The sequence below is a fragment of the Poecilia reticulata genome, linkage group LG20 (genome assembly GCF_000633615.1).
Source record: "Poecilia reticulata strain Guanapo linkage group LG20, Guppy_female_1.0+MT, whole genome shotgun sequence".
NCBI classification, from domain to species: domain Eukaryota; kingdom Metazoa; phylum Chordata; class Actinopteri; order Cyprinodontiformes; family Poeciliidae; genus Poecilia; species Poecilia reticulata.
The window spans coordinates 23622934-23629691 of NC_024350.1; the positions used below are offsets into that span (position 1 = coordinate 23622934).

General features: G+C 33.1%; 1 long non-coding RNA gene across 1 annotated transcript in view; it reads left to right on the plus strand.

Moving 5' to 3' along the window:
- The window catches only part of LOC108165717 (uncharacterized), a 47095-nt gene that overhangs the window by 19851 nt on the left and 20486 nt on the right, over positions 1 to 6758 (plus strand). The window contains exon 4 of the long non-coding RNA XR_001776056.1: positions 3270 to 3451. This is a non-coding gene — a long non-coding RNA (uncharacterized LOC108165717). The remainder of the gene's footprint in view (positions 1 to 3269; positions 3452 to 6758) is intronic.

The window sequence follows — 6758 nt, forward strand, 5'->3', positions numbered from 1 at the left end:
GGAAAGAGAGGGGGCACCATGACCTGTCTAGACACCGTTGTTTCTAGTTGCTGTGGTGTTGCCAAGGGGACATAGTGAACTTTGACCTCAAACATAGTTGGTTAGGAGATGCTGTGGTCAGTCAAGGAAGACAGTTTTTTTCTTTATAATTTTCAGAGTTGGAGGTGGGGAAGTGAGGCAGCATGTGGATGCAACCCACATTAAACACATGCTGCTTAGAAAGGCCACAGGCATGAATTTACTGCCTTATATATTTTAAATCAAACATAGAATTGCATTGTGATTTGAAAACTGTTTTATTGGACACAACCTGGATGCACTTGTGGAGTAATTTTTTTTTCTAAATTTGCAGTAAGTAGCCACTAAATCTCTTGTTATTGAAAAAGAAGTAAAAAGGATAGTTGCTATGGAGACTTGTTGACTATATGGTATCATTCATTGTTACAGTTCTTTAATAGAGAGCTTCTTTGCTATCCTATTCACTGTGGTGACAAGATAAACTTTGGTCTGTTCTTTGGCTTATGTGCCACAGCTCCAGCTGTTTTAAACATTTGCATTATTGAGGACTGTTCTAATGGGCAAATTTAGGCCACTAGCCTTTATTTTAGCATATTTATTTCATTTAATGCCATGTTTTCCTGTCTTTCCCACTTTGAAGAGGTATTTTTAATAAAACAATCATGACTGTATGTTTAATTTTGCCCTCTGAATAACTGTACTCGGCATAACGTTTGATCCTTTTAGGTTTTAAATTATGCTACTGCAAGAAAAAAAAAAGATTTTATCAAAGCATATTTATTGTTTTATCCATTTTAAATGTTGACTAAGAGAAATTTGCCTCAGTGCCACATCATGTTTATACAGGGAAACAGGAAGTCAAAAATGACTAAGTCAAAGGTCCTCAACTCTGTAGGTAACTCAAAATAGTAAATTACAATTTTTTTAAAATGTACATTATAAGTTAGTAATTGCTCAGTTACACTTGTTTTAGAATAGTTAGGTTTGCCATCATTGTGATATGAGTGATATAGTTAAAATAGTTACAGTTCTTTACTGATATGTTCTCTTGTCTTTCTAATTCTGCAGACTTGGAATTAACAGACCTTCAACTATGTGGCCATCCTTGAATGGTTAATCATAAATTATGTAAATGGTTTAATTTAATTTATTTTAAATGAATAGTAAGGACTGACCCCAATTTTTTTTCAGCACTGATAAAAAAACACATGCAATACTTGAATAAATGTTCTCTTGTCTTCCCAATTTTGAAGAGCCATTGTGTTAAAAACTACTGTTTTTAATCAGGTTATTTTTAAGTTGAAGTTTGGCTTTTTAACGTCATGATCGCCTTAATTTGTGCACAAGATGTGAAATTAGTGAGGTTTTCGTTTAAGTAGCCTTGATTGATTTTTTTTTAAATAATGTAAAATTACAATGGTAAAAAGATGTTTTTATTTTCATAAGAAAATATATTCGCATTGATTTTAATTATGTATTACTGACACAGGATCTCAGTTGTTTCTGTACATAGTTGTCTTTTATCTAGATGATTCAAAATGACTCAAAAGCAAATGTTGTGAAATTAGAAAAGCGTAATGAATACATTTTTATTTGTGATAGAAATCTCACGCCCTGTCCTCAGTGAAACGTCTCATGCCTACACAGTACCTGTGCCATTCGAACACAGTACCTGGGTTCGAATGTAAATTATAGTATAGAGTCTATTCAGAACCTGATTGATGAAGCCTCTGCACAGGAGCTGCACCGGTGATTTCACCATCATGGCTGCCGCCATCACCAGCCACGCCCTCTCGCCTGCCATTCAGGAGTGAGTTAAAATGGCAGCATGCAACAAAATGAGTGAGAGGGTAACGGAAAAAAAGCAGGGAGACGCCCACTCAGTGAGCAACCACGATCGGCTGAGCTGCAGCTCGCCTCGTCTCGTATGCCAACTCAACAACGTTCTCAACAACGAGAACAATGTTTTTGGCTAAATTGCGTCCATCTGGGTCCAGAGTTACGTCCAACGGCGTAGCATCTAAATTTATGAAAAAGCTAAGGTCTTTTTTACATGACTTTATTGAATTTTACGATACATTTAAATCTTCAGATCTAATACACCCCAAAACCCCAGACTTGTAATAAATCTTTAGAATTGAGACACCAGCAGATTTTTACTGCGCACCGGCTGCAACGTGGGGTTGTGTTGAGTTCTTCTGCACCAAATTCTTGCTTTCTTAAAGGTGTAGACGCTGATCTAAATTATTGAAACAAATGTTATTTATTTTTCATCTGCACATATCCTTTGAAATATGTGTGAAAATTGTCTGTGACCTTCATTTTTTTTGGATTTATGGATTTTGATTTTCAGCATGGATTTTGATGCATCAGTACACTTTTATACATGTCCGTTACTAAATTTTGCTGTAATTCAGGCTCAACAAAGATATTTAATGTAGTAGGGGTGCACACTTCCACCAGTTTTTGCTCCTTACAAAATACCAAAAACTAACTGTATGTTGTTCATTAAGCTAGTGCAAAAGTTAAAAAAATCAGGAAATTTACTCCATTAGTTCCAAAAATCTATTAATCCAATACTAATATCTTCATTTCAGTGTTCAGTCTCATTATGCAATAACACTACTGCTATTTGTCCAGCGTGTTGGCAAGATTGTTTTAATTTTTTAATGATTCATTGCATATTGTTGCTATATCGTAAATGGTAGCTCATCAAATTTTTATTTTATTTTTTTTACTATGTATCATTTTAAAATTGAAAGTATTCAAATTATGTATGCAATGTATATGTGCTTGACATCTTAATTTAGGCATCTGAAATTATTTCAAGTCCACATTCATTTTAATCACTAAAAAAAGAACAAAATGCAAAGATCACAGATTGGCGAAGCCCTTTGCTCCTAGGCTAACATCTCTATGAATGTGATTATTTTGTCATCTCACTAATTAAAGGCTATCTTCTGCAGCAACTTGACGCTGTTTCACTAAGCTTAACACTGAACATTTTTACACCCAGTCTGTGCGAAAAGCTTAAATTAAGAAATATACCCTGTCATTTTAAAGCTTTGCAGCATTGGCTGCCACCTCTTAACAACTCTATTGCTAGACTTCCTATATTCAAGCATCAGTGTGCAGAATTTAAAGGTAAATGTCTATATTTCATTATTTTTAGCTCTTCCCCACTCTCGCTGAATGACACTTTATTATTAGCTCTCGGTGTGTGAATGTTGTTTTTTTTCCCCTTTCCACAGTGCAGAGAGAGCTGTGTTGGTGGACTAGGAGGAAGATGTCACACTAAGGATGGGGTTTTTTGGCGATGATGTTGGTGCTGTTGATGCAGCATCGAGCTCTCACTTTGTGCCTCTGTCAGCTATGATCCGTAACCATAAAGTGAGTGACAGGCCATTCTCCGGGGGGAAAGCAGAGGTCTGAGGTGAGTCAGATGTATCCTTGACCCTGTCTAGCTGTGTGTCAGCAAGCAACATGAACTCAGTAAAAAGCAGGCCTGAACTGGCATGACTGTACATTGTAGCTACATCTTTATTTAGTATGTGTAAGGAGAATGTAATATAAGAAGCAACCAATCTGCTCAAGAGATCTACTTTCTACTGCCTAGACTCCCTTGACTTATGAAACTGTAATGCACCTCATAACTTAATACACTGATGTTTTTCATAGCTTAATATGCACTTGTGTCCCTTGTGACAACTATGTTTTACAAACCTACCTGAGCTAATTTTTTGTAACCAGTAATAGCATTTTCTTTCATGCATTAAATACAGAACAGGACACCCAAACCTAGCTTTGGAATAGTGCTTGGTTAATCCAAAGCAGAAGTTTTAGGTTAAAAACGTTAGGATTTCACATAGTTTTGAACGTAACATATGTTGAAGTTTATGTTTTGAGGTGTGTAGTTACTCTAAACTAATATTCAGGGTTGCACACCAAAATGACAAAATGTTGATAATTGTTTAATTACTGGTAAATATAGACTGGTTACCAGTATCAAGGTATACCACGGTGCTAAGAGTTACAGTTTCAATGTTCCAAAAACATTTTGGGCATGCACGCAAAGCTGGTGTAGTTTACAGTCCTTTTAATGACATGTCGGAGAAAGTTTTCTTTGGCATAATATTGCAGTTCCCCTCTAACTTGTATCACTGCACACTGCCATTCAACTGGCTTAAAGAATGCTACTACACCTTTTCAGCTTTTATGGGAAAGCAAAATTTGAAATATTTCCAGCCACAACAAAAACAGGAAATTAATGAGGTAGCTCTGTATTTCAACAACATTTGGCAAGTCTGCAAGCAGCTGACTGCAGACGTAACCTGCGCTGATAGCCCCACTAATTATTAAGTTAATATTAGAACTGTAAAAGTTTCATCAAAAATTTTAATCTAAGAATTTCTAGTAAACTCTTGTACGCGTTTATTTAATATTTTCGCTTTGGTTATTGTATCACAATAAAAATTATATTGAATTATTATTAATCAACGTGGTATAGTATTTCAGCTGCAGAATTAATGCCAAATTTTCAGTTTTAAAATGAGTAATTAAATAGTAAAATATTTTTTGTTTTAAATTTAAGTATAAATACCAAGAAACATTTATCCGTGTTATCTTGTTATTTCAAAAACATAAACATTTCTGTCTAAGCACCAGGAATCAACAGCATATAACTTGTGTCCAATTTTACCTGTAAAGTGCTCTAATTTCTTCCAAAATCCTGCTGAGATGGAGAAAGATTAGGAAAAAAATCTGCCCTGCACTGCATATAGATATACATATCTACTAATCTATAAAATTAAAGAGTTATTCTGGACAAAACCATTTTTTAATTAATCAATAATTCAAATTATAAGCAGACACAAAAAAACTGTGTGATATTAATATTGTATCATTTACAGAATACTGGGATTGTCAGATATTACAGTGGGATTAAATTACACTGCATCTGACTATATAATTTGATTGTGTTGGAATGAATGTGATCGAAATAAATTGTAAATAACTGCTTATGAATTGAACCTGTTGGCATAAAAATAGGCCTTGAGATGACAGCTGTTGTGAATTTGTGCTACGTTAATCGACTGAATTGAACTGAATTGAATTTGATGGAACTGTAAATCTAGAAGTCAGTTTATTATGAATCTCGCAATTTGAACTGTACCTACAAAGTCAGCTGCATAAGAGCCTCAACCAGTCCTTCAGTTGTGTTTTCAAATTTGACAGTGCTCTGTTTATCAGCTCAGTTGAACTGCATCATGTAATTGGGGCACTGAAGCTCACTACTTGATAACGTACAAGCTTTACTTTCAGAGCAAAACCTATGTTTGAAGGTTCTAGATTGTATAATGCGTAAAATAGATTAGTAAAAATACAGTTTTTTGGGGAAAAAAGAGATAATGATAACAATAAACTGTTGATAATTAATTTTGCTGTTTAAGTTAAGTTATTTTCACCATTGTTTTTCTTGAGAGCTATGTCTCAAAATTTTACTAAATGCAATTATGTAGCATTAAGCAACTTAGTATCACCACTGAATGGAACTGTTGTAGTGAAGTTGTCTATTTGATAATAGATAACTCTTATTTTTTGTGTAGTCTGATTACATGCAAATGTTTTGCCAAATACATTTTTAATGTAATTTTTATTGTTATTACCATAAATATCATAAAATGCCTTGATAAAAATTTAAACCAGTTTCATTCTCCTTAGTTTGTATTATGGTTATTGTAAGTTACATTAATATCGCCATAAGTACCACAAAATATTTTATTAAAAGTTACTTAATGTATATTCCTAGTTTGTGTTACTTTTTTCACAGCTTGTATTGCCTTTGCCATAAACACCTTATAATGTCTAACACCCATTCATTATTTACTTTTGATTTATATGGTAATCACAATAAATGCAACATAGTCTTTCAGTCATTTTTGCAAATCTGTAGTTTTTTATAACTTCCTAAAAGTTTACCAAAAATACAAAATATCTTGATAACATTATGTACCTATGTTTGTATTGTCTTCACTTTTAGCTTATTTACACAATAATTCAATAATATACATGATCAGTTTCACTTATTTCTAGTTTGTATTACATTTCCTAATTACTTATGGGATCTTGACTAAAACCTCCCACCAAAAAACTTGATTAAATTTACTAAAAGTTTTGCTCCTTCCTTGTTTGCATTACTTTTATGGCGACAAACTTTATGCTTTAGAGTTTTGATAGTTTGCAGTACTTTTTACATTACGTATAATGACTCATAATTGCCACAAAAATCACAAAAATTTAAGTATGTTTCTCTTATTCTAAGTTTCTATAAGTTTTACTCTTAACTTATATAATTAAAATAAGTATTGCAAAATATTTGGATAATGTTCAAACTCTACATTTCTCATCCCTAAGTTCATATTAATTTATTGTCTATCTATAAATAACTTTATAGCATTTTATGTCCACTTAGATTTGAACTTTTTTTTCCCATGACTGTCATCATCATCACCATCATCATAAGCAGCATCATCATAATAAACATCACAAAAAAATCTTCAATTACTAGTTGATTTTGCCTTTACTGTGATTTATTTTATAATCGCCATATTATTATTCATAGTGATTCCTGCTGGTCCAGTATTTGCAAATATTTTCTTTGTTTTACCCTTGAGACTCAAATCAGGAAATATTTTTGAAAATTAAGTATGTTGTATAATTTTTTGGTCTATATATATATA